General features: G+C 57.6%; 1 pseudogene; it reads left to right on the forward strand.

The window, feature by feature from the left end:
• The first annotated feature begins 11,991 nt into the window (after window positions 1-11,991).
• Window positions 11,992-12,110, forward strand: LOC148664131 (5S ribosomal RNA; annotated as a pseudogene).
• The last annotated feature ends 2,806 nt before the right edge of the window (window positions 12,111-14,916 follow it).

The raw sequence follows: 14,916 nt of genomic DNA on the forward strand, positions 1-14,916 counted from the left end.
CTTCCACCCCCACCCGCTCCATAGGAGCCCCCACCTGGTGTTGTTGGAGGGGGGCCCGAGAGCGCTCGGGGGGACCCTTCTGCGCCACGCACACCACACACGTTCGGCAGTACCGCTCCACGTCTCTGTGGCAATGGCCTCGGAGACGCTGCAGGGTTTTTTTACCGCCGAAGTGCCCCACGCCCGGCTGGCCGTGCACCGCGGCCTCGCAGGGGCGCCGCGAGAGAGCGAGACCCCGCACGGTGAACGACAGTGAAGTCGTACTCCTGCAGGATCTCTATCCATCGCGCCATCTGCCCCTTCGGCTCCTTAAAATGGAGCAGCCAGGTGAGGGACACATGGTCGGACCTCAGCCGGAACCGGGTCCCGAACAGGTACGGCCTGAAGTGGTGGACCGCCACCATCACCGCCAGCAGCTCACGACGGGTCACGCAGTAGTTCCGTTCAGCCCTAGTCAAAGCCCGACTATAGTAGGCCACTACTCGCTCCCCATCCGGCCCCTCCTGCGCCAACACCGCACCCACCCCCGAGTCACTCGCGTCGGTGTCGAGAACATACGGCAACCGCGGGTCGGGGTAGGCCAGCACGGGGGCCCCCACCAGAGCTTCACCGGCCGAAGGCAGTCTCACAGCCCGAGTCCCAGTAGAAACGGCGGCCCTTGTCGGTTAGGCGGTGCAGCGGGGCAGCGATGCTGGCAAAGTCCCGGACGAACCCCAGTACGAGTACGAGGCCAACCCCAGAAAGCTGCGGAGCTCCGTGACGGTGCGTGGAGTCGGCCAGTCCCTCACTGCGGCGACCTTACCTGGGTCCGTAGCCACCCCTCGCGGTCCAACAACATGTCCCAGGAAGCTCACCTCCCACCGCAGGAGCTCGAATTTGCGGGGGTTGAGCCTCAGGCCAGCACGGCGGATGCAGGCCAGCACCGCCTGGAGGTTCGTCAAGGCCTGGTCTAAGCCCCGGGCATGAAGTATCGGATCGTCCAGATACAGCACACACTGGTTCCGCGGGACAGATGCCAGCACCCTCTCCATCAGCCTCTCGAACGTCGCCGGGGCATTGCACAGGCCAAAAGGCATGACAGTAAACTGCCAGAGGCCCTGGCCGATAGAAAAGGCCGTCTTCGGGCGAGCATCGGGAGCAAGCGGTACCTGCCAGTAGCCGCAGCGGAGGTCCAGGGAGCTGAACCAGGTCGACCCGGTGATGTAGTCCAGGGTGTCATCTATCCTCGGCAGGGGGTAGGAATCTTTCCGGGTGACCTCGTTCAGCTTGCGGTAGTTGACGCAGAACCTCCACGAGCCGTCTTTTTTTTTTACCAGTACAGCTGGCGCCGACCACGGGCTCGCGGAGGGCTCAATCACCCCCGCTGCGGCCATCTCCCAGATCTTTTCCTCGGCGGCGGTCCGCTTGGCGTGAACCATGCGTCCCGGTGGGATGCGGATGGGCCGAGCGTCGCCGGTGTTGATCTTATGTTGGACCAGGGCAGTGCGGGTGCAGTCCTCATCTCTCGCCGCAAAGAGATCCTTGTTCTGGGTGAGTAGCTCCTGGAGCCGCTGCAGCTGGTCTTGATCGAGGCCCTCGCAGCTCCGCTGGTAGAGATCCTCAACGGCGCGCCTCGCTTCCACGCAACCTTCGGCCCCCGCCGCCGCCGCTTTGTCTGGCCCCCCGGCTGACTCGGGAGCAGGATCTGGCACGCTCGCTCCCCGGCTCACAGGCCTGGTCTGCCCCGGCGACTGCCGCCGCCGCCGCCACTGCCTCTTTTTCTCCCGGCTCCGGCAAGCCCGCGTCCCTCGGCCTTCGCCGGGCCTGCCCTCCACCAGGTGCAGTCGCTCCCCCTGCCGGCTCAAGTCCAAACTGGCCCCCACTCGCAGCAGTACGTCCAGCCCCAGAATGCAGTCCTCCTGGATGGGTGCGAGGTAGCAGGGGTGGCGCACCGTCGCTGCACCTAGACGGAAGGCAAGCACCTGTTTCCCCCGGACTGCAGCGAGCTGTCCCGTCACGGTCCTTAGCCGCAGGCTGGAGGCCTCCCATCCTGGGGGGTTGGTGCCCTCGGTGTCGGGGAGGACGTCCGGACGGAGTAGGGTTACCGATGAACTGGTGTCGAGTAGGGCCAGGCAGGGTTGGTCCTCGATTTTGCAGTGGAGGTACAGGTCCCGGCTACAGCCGACTCGCCCCACGGTGGCGTGAGGGGCACCGGTCTTAACATCGCTCTCCGGAGCGGGGGTTGAGGTGTTCGAGGGGTGGCCTTCCCCACGCTGAGCCGCCCCGTTCCCGTTTCCCGACGCCGATCGAGGAGTGCGAGGTTCGGGTGCCCGGCAGAACCGGGCTCGGTGTCCCCTCTTCCCGCAGCGGTTGCAAATCAGCGTGCGGGGCTGTTCCGCGGGGGTCGCTGCCCGGGCTGGCTCCTCTTCCCCCTCGCTGGATCCCTCCGTTGCCGTCTCGGTCAGCCGGCAGGGCGCACTGCGTCTGCTGGCACTTCCAGTCACCCCGAACACGGCCTCAGCCCGTGTAGCAAGGGCCAAGGCCTGCTCCAGCGATGTTGGCGCGGCCAGCTGCACGTGGCGCCGCAGCTCCTCGGGTGAGAGGGCCTTGAGAAAAGCCTGGAGAGCCATCTCCCATGTTGGGGAAATCCCTATTCCTTCACTGCCATCCAAAATTGTGGCATACACCAAATGTATATATATAGTCTATATAAATTGCTACAATTTTCCATTTAGCATATTTACAAGTTTCAATTAAATATTTTCATTCGGTCTGCTAGTTCTACACCAGATTATTCACAGTTTATACAGCCAGGCAGGTAGCCTGCACAACACATAAACACGGCCCCTTGGCCACTTCATCAAGGGTTCCTGAATAATAATAACCCACCAGACGATGCCTATCTCCATGCTCCTGCACCAGCACAACAGCTCACAACCCATTTCTTTCACTTACAGACAAATTACATACAGATGATCAGTCTGAGGGAATCCAGTCAGGGCCAGTGCCTGCAAGAAAGCTTGTCTCAAAACATCAAAAACGGTTTCTGCTGCAGGGGTCAAGGCAATTTTGTCTTTAGACTGCACTATCCCCCTTAAACCAATACGTCACTAGACAAGCTCGTTCTGAGAAGGCATTCACCCTGGCTTTATCATGTAGTTGGTTTTATACTCCTTTTTTTCCTCTTTAGATCCAATACTTGGAGTAGCCCGGCCTTATGGATTCCCTCATTAGGTAAAACAATCACAATATCACATAACTCTATTGAGTTAGTTTACATAAATGCTATTTCATGCAGTAATTCCTTATAAAATGCTGCAGTCTGGGCCTAAAATAGGTCTGGGGTGTCCCCCACCCACATCAGTAGTTGAAACTGTACATCTTTTCCCAAGCAGACTGTGACAGCTTATATTTGCTTTAAACACAACCCTTGCACCCCTTCTCCTGTAGCCTCCTGTTACCCGTTAGAAAACTTTATATCACATCTTTATGCTGTTTTAGTCTAAAAACAGGACAGCTGTGCTCCTGTGTCCCCCAGTTACTGCACACTGTAAGATTATTTCACTTTTATTTAAATCCTGAGATAAATTCAGGAAGGCTACAGAGGGGTTTACTAGATTAAAACTGTTAGTTCACGCACGGCTCTCGTTTCAGCTTCTGACATGTTCTTTAATTGTGAAATCAAGCCTCTTTCTTACAATTTCTCCCAAAAACACCTTTTTTTTAGTAACTGCACACCAGCTTATTAGTAGTTTTGTCTTTGGGGTTTTATATCTCGGTATAACATTAAAGTCGCACAATAATTTGGACAAACTGGCGGCACCCTTTTCTCCTCTTTGGGAGTCTTTTTACCTCCCATTTGCAGCGCTCGCACTTCTGCATGCATGCTTCGCGAGTTATTAAATCAAATCTGTCTCCGCTGTCCGTAATATCAGGAAAGCATAGTTGTACATTCTTGGCAACATCATCACTAATTCCCACCCTTCTCCTAGATTCTCTCTTAAGGCGTTCTATTTCTTCTTTTGCTGTTTCTTTTTCTGCATATATAACTTCGTTTCGTTCAGCCATTGCTTTTAGCTTTTCCATCAGAGATTTTTGCGTCTCATCTATGATATTCTGTTGAATTCTCAAATATTCCTCTAAATATTGTTTATGTTTATCCAAATGTTCATACACTTTTCTACATTCCTGTTCAGCCTAAATTCCGTCTGACATATTTCTTTTAAGTTTCACTTTGGATTAATCAAACTTTTTTTTTTCTTCACACCAAACCATTTACATGTCTCCCACGCGCCCCGCGGAACCCCCCAGTCGAGACAAACTGACGAACTATCACAATTCGGGAACACGGACCAGGTTCCAAATCCTGGCTTTAAACACACAGTTGAATCGAGTTACCATTTTCGGCTCTTCTGCGAGTACAGTTCTAGTTACTACCTTCAGCCGTACTGCAGTCGTGTACCAGGATGCAACACTTGGATTGTTTCGCACGGGCAGGGCGAGACGCTATTCCTTCAGCTATCCCTTTTTTTCTACCCCACCTTCACAATACAGGCATCTAAAAACACATACACCATTAACTCATTTTTCTGTTGTACTTGCTTCAGCACCACAGCAACATGGAGAGGACAAGGGACTTTTTAGAAAAGAGGAGTCCTTACCTCTTTTTAGAAGCGGCCGCCTAACTTTTCCTCTCCATGTCCGTGTGGTTTAATTTAGATGGATACTTCTTCATCATTTGGGTCACGTATCCGCCAATCTGCCTCCTCCTTTTTAGAGGACGTTGTAAACCTTTAGGAACAATATAATCTAGCAACAAGGTTATGTCACTGTAATTAGGCTTAAGACAATCAAGAACAAGGCTTGCCTTTCTTCGAAATTCTTTACGGTCATCAGGCAATTTAGGAAAAGACTTAACTAATGCAAATAATTCACCAGGAGACCAATGTCAATGTACATATGCTGGAGTTCCTTCTGGACCTGTAAAAGTGCACATTAGCATTTCACAAACAAGTGAACAGGCTTTGGCTCCGGACCGCTTTCTAGTTTCTGTGGAGACTTTTTCTTTTTAGAAGGCATGGCCATGGAATTACTTTAGCTGCAGCTTGCTGTTCTTTAGTTTCAAGACTAGTCTTTTTTGAAGCTTCCCATTATTTCTGTGATTCCTCTTTCCATTACATAAGTTTTCCAATTCACTTTCTTTCCTTTCTTCTCCTTCTCTTCTAAGTTTCCCCTTCTTCAGGAAACTTCTTTTTCCTAATTCAACTTTCCTCTGTCCATTCTGATTCACTTACAAAGATCCTTCATAGTTATGGGCCCCTAATTATCATATATAAATTATGTGCAAGTTCCCTTACACCTATTACCCTAGCTTTACAGTTCATGAACATAAAACATTTTTTTTACTTTAACCCAGGCTATAATTGTTTCTCTGAATTTGTCGTACATGTACTTTTGCTGGACTGCTCGGTCCCATTTTCATCTTTGAATTTTAATTTCCCATTTTTACCGATCGGTGCCTTACTTAGAACCTTATCACATCAACTACTCCGCAGAGCAAAAACCACACGTCTGTGTTAAGATAAGTTCTTTATATGAGTCCCAGACTCATCAAACCCGTGTGAGAACACCCCTGTGGCTCGCTTCTCAAACTATTAATTTTTAAGGATCACTTACTGGCGTCAGACAGCTGCCAATTCTCCAGACGCGTCTCTGGAAGGATAAACAATTTATCCTCCGAGGTTCGTCCAATTTTGCTAAAATTGTCAGGGTCCGGATGGAGTTTCAGCAGCCGTTCGCGTTCAGGTTTCTGATCCCGGACGAGCCCCCAAATTGTCATGGAACTATCAAGGAAGCCACAAGAGAGAGTTCTCACCTGAGTAAGGTCTTTATTTCAATATTGCAAGCCCTGCTGCCACTTCGCAAAGTGCAACCAGAGACTCAATTTGTTACAAGCAGTACAGGGTTTTTAAAAGACGTTGCGCTGTAAAAAAGCTCAGCGCTTTGTCCCTTCTAAAAGTTCCCCTTTCCCTAAGAGAAAACAGATTACATCAAAAAGCGAGAGAAGAAGCACTAGATTTGTTATTCAAAGCTAATCAGTTACTTTCAGCTAATTCTAACGACCCAGACAGCATATATTGTTTTGGTACATTGTCTTCTAAAGTAACCTAAACAGTGTACTTTGTTGATGCACTGTTTTCTAAAATTCTGCACGTACTGTAGCACAGCATTTACATCCTTGAAATATATTATTGTAGCGTTTTGCAGGTTCTTTTTCAGAACTAAAGAACAGTAGAGACGCAATTAACCAAGCACTGGCTTTATTTTACAACCACACCAAAACCAAACACAGGATCTACACACACATGAGGAGACTGACGAACACGTACACACATTTAGGGTGGTAATTACCTAACAACACACTCTACTTTTACAGGACTACACAGGGCACTAGAATTACTAGGACATTATTTACACAGGTAGGGTCAGCCGCTGGTCATCGTGCTGACCCTCAGACTCTTCCCAGCTACCACTCCCAGCATGCCCAGCGGTACTACGAGCGCCTAGGGGCGCTTCCTCCTCACCACCAGGCGAGGGCGTTACACTGCCCCCACCTGAAGCGTCTGGCGTCTGGCGTCTCGCCGACGTCGAACACCCCCCTCAGGCTGTACTCGTATTCGGCCAACTGCTGCAGAACCCTGCGTGAGCGGCCGCTGCGCCGCGGTGACGGCTGGCGATCCACGGACGCCCCACTATCGGCCGGCTCCGGCCCCGGCTGCTCCTCTGGAGCCTCCCCACACGGCTCCTCCTCCCGGGCCCGGTAGGGGGCCAGGCGGTCTCGGTGCAGGACCACCACTCTCCCCCGTGTTCGCAACCGGACACGGTAGCAGACCTCGCCCACCACCCCGAGTACCTCAGCGGGCCCCTCCCATGACGGCGCCAGCTTAGGACTGAGGCCTTTGCGGCGCCGCGGGTTGTACACCCAAACCGAGTCCCCGGGCTGGAAGGCAGGCCCCCTGCAGCGCAGGTCGTAGTACCGCTTCTGCCGGACCCCCGCCTGTGTCAGGTGGGTCCGTGCAAAGCTGTGCACCTGCTGCATCCGCTGCCGCAGATCCCACTCGTAGTCCGGTCCAGCCGGCGGTGCCGACCCGTCTCCGGGCGGCGGGCCGAAGACCAGGTCCACCGGTGTTCGCATTTCCCGGCCCAGCATGAGCGAGGCCGGGGTGCACCCGGTGGATTCCTGGACCGCGGTCCGATACGCCCAGAGCGCAAGGGGGAGGTGGCGGTCCCAGTCCCGTTGGTGCCGGGACACCAGGGTGGCCAGCTGGGTGGCGAGCGTCCGATTAAACCGCTCTACCAACCCGTCGCTCTGGGGATGCAGCGGGGTGGTCCGCGTCTTAGTAATCCCCAGGCGCTGGCACACTCTGGCGAAGACCTGGGACTCGAAGTTACGCCCCTGGTCACTGTGTAACTCCTCCGGCACCCCCAGCCTGGCAAACATCCCCTCCAGCAGTGCATCGGCCACCGTGGGGGCACTCTGGTCCGGGAGGGCGTAGGCCTCCGGCCACTTCGTAAAGTAATCCATAGCCACCAAGACGTAGCGGTTCCCGGCCTCGGTGCGCGGAAACGGGCCCAAAACGTCCACTCCCACCCGCTCCATAGGAGCCCCCACCTGGTGTTGTTGGAGGGGGGCCCGAGAGCGCTCGGGGGGACCCTTCTGCGCCACGCACACCGCACACGTTCGGCAGTACCGCTCCACGTCCCGGTGGCAAAGACCCCAATAAAAATGGCCTCGGAGACGCTGCAGGGTTTTTTTACCGCCGAAGTGCCCCACACCCGGTGGCCGTGCACCGCTCGGAGCACCGCCCCGCGGAGCGACCGAGGCACCACCAGCTGCCACCGTACCTCGCCACTGGAGGGTACCCGCCAACCCCGGCGCAGCACCCCGTCCTTTACCTCCAAGGCCTCCCACAGGGCGCAGAGGGCCTTGACGGACTTCGGGTGCGGGGCGAGCTCCTCTCGTGTAGGCCGCACTCCTGCTGCCCTCCAGCGGAGCACCGGGCCCACGTCAGGATCAGCTGCCTGACGCTGCGCCAGGTCTGGCAGGCCCACCCCCAGCGGCCCCTCCCGGGCCGTGGCCGCGGCGCTCACCCCCGCCACGGTGCGGACAGCCTCCTCACGCTGCTCCCGCCGGGCGCAGTGATGGCAGTCCGCGGCCTCGCAGGGGCGCCGCGAGAGAGCGTCGGCATTGAGATGGCGAGACCCCGCACGGTGCACGACAGTGAAGTCGTACTCCTGCAGGATCTCTATCCATCGCGCCATCTGTCCCTCTGGCTCCTTAAAGTGGAGCAGCCAGGTGAGGGACGCATGGTCGGTCCTCAACCGGAACCGGGTCCCGAACAGGTACGGCCTGAAATGGTGGACCGCCGCCATCACCGCCAGCAGCTCGCGACGGGTCACGCAGTAGTTCCGCTCAGGCCTAGTCAGAGCCCGACTATAGTAAGCCACTACGCGCTCCCCATCCGGCTCCTCCTGCGCCAACACCGCCCCCACCCCCGAGTCACTCGCGTCGGTGTCGAGAATATACGGCAACCGCGGGTCGGGGTAGGCCAGCACGGGGGCCCCCACCAGAGCTTCGCGCAACCGGCCAAAGGCAGTCTCACAGCCCGAGTCCCAGTCAAAACGGCGGCCCTTGTCGGTGAGGCGGTGCAGCGGGGCAGCGGGGCAGCGATGCTGGCAAAGTCCCGGACGAACCTCCGATAGTACGAGGCCAACCCCAGAAAGCTGCGGAGCTCCACGACGGTGCGTGGAGTCGGCCAGCCCCTCACTGCGGCGACCTTACCTGGGTCCGTAGCCACCCCTCGCGGTCCAACAACATGTCCCAGGAAGGTCACCTCCCGCCGCAGGAGCTCGCACTTGCGGGGGTTGAGCCTCAGGCCAGCACGGCGGATGCAGGCCAGCACCGCCTGGAGGTTCGTCAAGGCCTGGTCGAAACTCCGTGCATGAACCAGCAGATCGTCCAGATATAACACGCACTGGTTCCGCGGGACCGATGCCAGCACCCTCTCCATCAGCCTCTCGAACGTCGCCGGGGCATTGCACAGGCCAAAAGGCATGACAGTAAACTGCCAGAGGCCCTGGCCGATGGAAAAGGCCGTCTTCGGGCGAGCATCGGGAGCAAGCGGTACCTGCCAGTAGCCGCAGCGGAGGTCCAGGGAGCTGAACCAGGTCGACCCGGTGATGTAGTCCAGGGCGTCATCTATCCTCGGCAGGGGGTAGGAATCTTTCCGGGTGACCTCATTCAGCTTGCGGTAGTTGACGCAGAACCTCCACGAGCCGTCTTTTTTTTTAACCAGTACTGCTGGCGCCGACCACGGGCTCGCGGAGGGCTCAATCACCCCCGCTGCGGCCATCTCCCGGATCTTTTCCTCGGCGGCGGTCCGCTTGGCGTGGACCATGCGTCCTGGTGGGATGCGGATGGGCCGAGCGTCGCCGGTGTTGATCTCGTGTTGGACCAGGGCAGTGGGGGTGCAGTCCTCATCCCTCGCCACAAAGAGGTCTTCGTTCTGGGCGAGTAGCTCCTGGAGCCGCTGCCGCTGGTCCTGATCGAGGCCCTCGCAGCTCCGCTGGAAGAGGTCCTCAACGGCACGCTTCGCTTCCACGCAACGCTCGGCCCCCGCCGCCGCCTTGTCTGGCCCCCCGGCCGACTCAGGGGCAGGATCCGGCACGCTCGCTCCCCGGCTCGCAGGCCTGGTCTGCCCCGGCGACTGACGCCGCCGCCGCCGCCGCTGCCTCTTGTTCCCCCGGCTCCGGCAAGCCCGCGTCCCTCGGCCTTCGCCGGACCTGCCCTCCACCAGGTGCAGTCGCTCCCCCTGCCACACCAACTCCTGACGGTCCAAGTCCAACCTGGCCCCCACTCGCTGCAGTAGGTCCAGCCCCAGAATGCAGTCCTCCTGGATGGGTGCAAGGTAGCAGGGGTGGCGCACCGTCGCTGCACCCAGACGGAAGGCAAGCACCCGTTTCCCCCGGACTGCAGCGAGCTGTCCCGTCACGGTCCTCAGCCGCAGGCTGGAGGCCTCCCATCCTGGGGGGTTTGTGCCCTCGGTGTCGGGGAGGACGCCCGGCCGAAGTAGGGTCACTGATGAACCGGTGTCGAGTAGGGCCAGGCAGGGTTGGTCCTCAATCCGGCAGTGGAGGTACAGGCCCCGGCTACAGCCGACTCGCCCCACGGTGGCGTGAGGGGCGCCGGTTTTTACAGCGCTCTCCGGAGCGGGGGTTGAGGTGTTCAAGGGCGGCCTTCCCCGCGCTGAGCCGCCCCGTTCCCGTTTCCCGACGCCGATCGGGGAGAGCGAGGTTCGGGTGCCCGGCAGACCCGGGCTCGGTGTCCTCTTTTCCCGCAGCAGTCGCAAATCAGCGTGCGGGGCTGTTCCGCGGCGGTCGCTGCACGGGCTGGCTCCTCTTCCCCCTCGCTGGATTCCTCCGTCGCCGCCTCGGTCAGCCGGCAGGGCGCACTGCGTCTGCTGGCGCTGCCAGTCACCCCGAACACTACCTCAGCCCGTGTAGCAAGGGCCAAGGCCTGCTCCAGCGATGTTGGCGCGGCCAGCTCCACGTGGCGCCGCAGCTCCTCGGGCGAGAGGGCCTTGAGAAAGGCCTGGAGAGCCATCTCCCGCTGCGCCTCCCGGGGGAAAGTTGGGTATCCTGGCGGGCGAGGAACATGACATCCGCGGCGACCGGGCCCAGTCGCTCTCCTGGTCGGCGCCTCTCCCGCATCAAGTCCGGCGCCTCCTCTACACCGAAGCGCAGCTGGAGGGCTGCTGCCAGCGCCGTGTAGTCGCCTCTGTCCTCCTCCGGGACGTCCAGGAGCACCTGGCAGGCCGCTCCTTCCAGCGCCGCCGCCAGGTGGCCGGCCATCTCCGCCCGGCTCCAGCCATTCGTCCGGGCCGCGAGCTGGAACTGCGCCTCATAGGTCTCCCAAGGCGCCTCACCATCGTAGCGACCTGGTCGCACCCGCGCCGATGGGTGTGGGAATCGCTGATCGGCTCTGGCAGGGAGGGCATCCTCTCTCCGGGGCGGCCGCCCCAATTCTACTGGCGGGACCACTACTGGGTAGCCCTGGTAAGGGCTGTGACCACCTGTCGCACCCAGGAGTTGCTCAGGCTCTCTATGTGCGCCGCCGATGGGTTCTGCGTCTTCCAGCGTCAGCCGGCGCTTTATGGAATCGGGTAGTGTCTGCCACGAGTTGTTCATTCTGCCCGCTTCTGACACCAACGTAGCGTTTTGCAGGTTCTTTTTCAGAACTAAAGAACAGTGGAGACGCGATTAACCAAGCACTGGCTTTATTTTACAACCACACCAAAACCAAACACAGGATCTACACACACATGAGGAGACTGACGAACACGTACACACATTTAGGGTGGTAATTACCTAACAACACACTCTACTTTTACAGGACTACACAGGGCACTAGAATTACTAGGACATTATTTACACAGGTAGGGTCAGCCGCTGGTCATCGTGCTGACCCTCAGACTCTTCCCGGCTACCACTCCCAGCATGCCCAGCGGTACTACGAGCGCCTAGGGGTGCTTCCTCCTCACCACCAGGCGAGGGCGTTACATTATATTAAAGCACCAATATATTTTTTGCAAAGCTCTCTACATTTTAAGAAACAATTTACTTATTAGATTTCCACTTCAAGACTTGTTCGGCTGGCGTTCGGGGAGTCGCGTTTTTCAGAATTGTATTGAGATCGTTTTCCACCGAGCTCAGATGTCAAAGCACAGCAGCAGCTCTCCACAGCAATCCTCTATAGCGCCCTTTCTCCCGCAGCTCCGTCCTCATTGGAAGGAAGCAAGAGTGAAAGGCTGAAGTGAAATAGAGCGGGGACGAAGGCAGTGAAGAGAGAGAATGTGGGAAGAAGAGAAAAACGCAAGGGAAAAAAAGCAGCGTCATAAAAGAGGTGACGGAGCTGTCCTCTCAATAAGAAGGGTGCAAGCGAGCCTTGCTCTCGCTTACGGCCACACCCCCTTGAGCACACCTGATCTTGTCTGATCTCGGAAGCTAAACAGGGATGGTCCTGGTTAGCACTTGGATGAGAGACGTCCTTGGAATACCAGGTGCTGTAAGCTTTTAAGCGTAGGAGGCGCCCTATCCCCGCTCGCTCGCTCATTCCCTTGTTCACACGTGCAGTGTCCGGCTTGTCCGTCTGTTTATTTGTCAGCTTTGGCAAGACACGGGTGCTTGTGTATTAGCGTGAGCATTTTTTATTCTATTCTCAGTGAAGAGAGAGAACGTGGAAGAAGAGAAAAACGCAAGGGAAAAAAAGCAGCGTCGTAAAAGAGGTGAGGGAGTTGTCCTCTCTATAAGAAGGAGAAGAAGAAGAGGAACAGAGGATTTGTTTGTCTTAAGTAAGACTTTGATTTTTGTGGTTTTTTGGTGTTTTTGGTTGATTTTTGAAGCCCTCCCCTTCAGCCTAGCTCTGTTTGGGGAGGGGAGAGACTTTTGGGTTTTTTTTGTTGCTTTTTTGTTGCTTTCTGAGTCCTGTTTGTGTTTTAATGAAAGGAAAAAACATGGAGGCAGAGAATGTTATTGTAGTGGAGGAGGAGAGTGGTGTAGGAAAGAGAAGGATGAGGAATTCGGACCGACTCCCCCGGCGGGTTTTTGCAAGGGTGCATACTTTTGTGGTGGATGTGAGCGGTGTGGAGAAACCGTGGCGTGGAGATAATAGCGGGTGCTATTATCGCAGCGGTGCACGGCGTCTGTGGGGAGGGCTCTCTTTTTGCCTGCCGCCCCCAGACGCCAAAAGAGTTTGAACTGACTCTGGACTCAAAGGAACATGCAGACACGGTGACTGTGGGGCTGGATGTGCAGGCCACACCCTGCTACTGCCGCTGGCTGGAGCGGAAGGAGGTAGTGGTGTCCTTCTTCCACCTCCCGGCATATATCTCAGATTAGACTATCAAGGAGAAGCTGAGTAGCTGGGGGGTGAGAGTGATTTCGGACATCAGGATGCGCCACTACCCGGGACCACCATTGCTGATGGCACGAGGTTTGTTCGGATTCGCTTTCCCGAGCATGTAGCCTCGTTGCCATACAGCACCCCGCTTCGCCACGGCAGAGGGGGGGCAGTACTTCAGGGTCCTCCACGACCAGCAACAAAGGGTGTGTCATGTCTGCCTGGACTCGGGGCACATTGCCAAGGACTGCCCTGAGTTCCTCTGCTATGACTGCAGACAGCCCGGCCACCGCGCCAGGAACTGCACCGCTGCCAAGTGCCCGGACTGCCTCCATGCGCTCATGAGCTGCAACTGCGAGCCGGAGCCGGAAGATCCAGCCGGAGCAGGAGCAGCTGCCCGCAACGCTGAAGGGGTTGAAGATGGACTACGGGTGGCCGCTGCAGCTGAGCATGGAGAGTTGCCAGCAGCGGTGCCCCAGGACCCCAGTGAGCCAGCAACGCCCCAGCCGGTGATGGGGGAGAGGCAGAGAGAGGCCCCTCCAATCCTGGGTACAGCGCAGCAGAAAGGAGCCGGGGACCAGCCAGCATCTCCACCAGCAGGGGCGCCCCGTTGCCCTAACAGACCTGCTGCGTCCCACTCTGTGCCGCAAGAGAAGCGGAGGAAGGTTGCTCCACAACAGGCGGCAGTGCAGCGTGGTGCAGCTGAGATCCTACGGACACCACCACCACCAGAGGCGGCCCCTCAGCGTACCAGTGGGCTTATGACACCCCAGCCTGTGCAGGGAGAGAGGCAGAGGGAGGAGGCGACGGCACCAGCACCACCACCACCATCACAGTCAGCAGTTCCCCAGCTTACCGGTGAGCCAGCAGGGCCCTCTTCTGGGTCCAGGGATGAGAAACCTGCTGGGGTCAGCAAAGGCGCTGCTGCGAGGCGTGTGACCAAGCGGCAGCAGCAATGGCGACAAGAGCCTGGCAAGGTGTACATAGGCCCAAACGAAGAGAAGCCCGAGGACCCAGAGGAGCCTGAGGGGAAGCGCCCGGTTGCCCTGCAGCGGCCACAAGACACTGCCCTGCCTGGTGAGGGAGCCTCTTCAATACTCGGTCAGGCACCGTTGGCAGAGACTGAGGAAGGGGAGTTGGATATGGTCGTGGGAGGAGAGGTAGGGGAAGTGGTGGAAGAAGGAATGGAGGATGGGTGTCTGGAGATGGATGGGGCAGGGACAGAGGAGGGGGAATTACAGGGCATGAAGATGGAGGGGGAAGGAGAGGTGGTGGAGATGGATGGGGTGGAGAGGGAGGACAGGGAGGAGGGGGAGAGGAGTGGGCGAGCCGGGGTACAACCGCCTGGGCCCTCGAAGGCCGGGATCCAGTGGCACCACGTCAGGCCTCAGCCCAACCTCAATCCCAGTTCAAGAGTTGTCCGCAGACCCATCCCTGATGTCTCTGCGGTGGCGGAGACAGGAGGTGGGGAGGAAGCAGCAAGTGTTGGCAATGAGAATGTGGCAGAAAGGGCGGGGAAACTGTTGTGCGGGCCGGAGAATTAACTTCACTCTTTCCTGGCCATATACGTGATGGCATCTTTCGCCTCTTTAAATGCCAACGGGCTGAGGGACAGAGCGAAGCTGGGGGCAGTGTTAGCTCTGCTGGGGCGGACGGATGTTGTCTGCCTCCAGGAGACCTTCTGGGACGAGGAGTGTGTCCGGAAGGTGCGAGCACAGTGGGACTGGGAGCTGTTTTACAGCAACGCCTCCGGCCTGTGCAGGAGGGGGGTGGCCGTGCTGGTGAGGAGGGGAGTGTACGAGAGCGTAAGGCTCCTGCACCGCGACACGGACGGCCGGCTCCTGCAGGTCTGTCTCGGGTTTCTGGGACAGTCCGTGCTGCTGAGCAACATCTACGCCCCCAATGGGGAAGCTGAGCGGCTCGCCTTCTTCAAGCAGCCAGGGCTGGTCGTCGGAGATTTTAACTGTGCACTGAGTGTG

This window comes from Lepisosteus platostomus, chromosome 5 (assembly GCF_059453375.1).
Source record: "Lepisosteus platostomus isolate fLepPlt1 chromosome 5, fLepPlt1.hap1, whole genome shotgun sequence".
Classification (NCBI taxonomy): domain Eukaryota; kingdom Metazoa; phylum Chordata; class Actinopteri; order Semionotiformes; family Lepisosteidae; genus Lepisosteus; species Lepisosteus platostomus.